This window comes from Saccopteryx bilineata, chromosome 5 (assembly GCF_036850765.1).
Source record: "Saccopteryx bilineata isolate mSacBil1 chromosome 5, mSacBil1_pri_phased_curated, whole genome shotgun sequence".
NCBI classification, from domain to species: Eukaryota; Metazoa; Chordata; class Mammalia; order Chiroptera; family Emballonuridae; genus Saccopteryx; species Saccopteryx bilineata.
The window spans coordinates 169,984,491-169,985,836 of NC_089494.1; positions in this window are offsets into that span (position 1 = coordinate 169,984,491).

The window sequence follows — 1,346 nt, forward strand, 5'->3', positions numbered from 1 at the left end:
CATTCTTTTCTTGTTGGCTGTGTTCCCATCCAAGGCCATGCAATGGGTTATTCCACTACAGGGTGGTAAACACACAATAGAATATACAGATGTTGTATTATAGAACTGTACACCTGAAACCTATAGAATTTTATTAACCAATGTCACCCCAATAAAGTCAATAAAAGGTTTTTTAAAAGAATCAACCAGTGAATGCATAAATAAGTAGAACAACAAATTGATGGTTCTCTCTCTCTCTCTCTTTTTCCCTAAAAACAATAAAAAAATATATGAAACTATAACAGTAAACTGAATTTGACAGGTAAGGATGGGGGATTGGAAAGGGAAGAGTATTTCAAGCAGAGGTAATTATGGGAAAAAAAGGAGATAAAGCTTAAGATGTTCAGAGGATATTAAATGGGCCAGTTTGGCTAGACTCAGCCTATGGAATCAACATCTAAAAAAGCACGTTAGTGTTAGAAGGGCCAAGAAACACAGTGTATTCTAACATATTTCTGTACCAGAGAAATTTTGAACTAGTATCCAGATCATCTAGCCTAGTACTGTTATTTTACGTGTAGAAAAGGAAATTAAAGGATTCATTTACTGTCCCCAAGATCAAATCGTTAGAACTGGGAAAGAGTTGGGACTAGAGTTCAGATTTTTAGTAGTCAAGTCATCTTTGCAGTAAATTTTTGTTTTCCAAATATTCCTTACTCTCTAGCCTAATTTTTTAAAATTTAGTACTAAATATCAATTAACTGTTGCTTTCTGAGCCCTGGTTATTTATATTCAATACTAACTACCTATCTGGTTATGGGTTAGAAATACACACAATAAATCTTTTCATGAAAATTTCTAGTGGTGTTGCTGGGCACCCTCCCAACATTCCTCTCTATCCTTCCTAACCTTCTATAGCCCCTCAGCAGAAAAATATCTAAGCAAATAGCCCTGACTCAGTGCGTGTTTCATAATTTAACATATGTCTAGAAAAATCACCATTTAAAACTGTTATTTTTAATATTATGTTACATATTAAGTTGTTCAGCATAAAACTTTAAAAATAGAAAAGTAACCTATTATCTCACTAGTTAGCCAACTCCTGTTGACTTGTTTTGTAATGATATATAAATACATCATAGAAAAAAATTCAAATATTGGAGAAAAATAAGCAGTAAAATAATATATAACTTTTTCATAATTTGCTCCCAGGCCTTTCCCTAACTCTGTACATTACTAACAAATTCTTGTCTGTCTTTCCAGAAAAAAAAATGTGTACAATTGTAGATGTTTGTCTTAATGTAACATTATACACAATGTCCTGTGCTCTGCTTTTTAATTTTTCTTAAAAATATATCTGGAAGTTT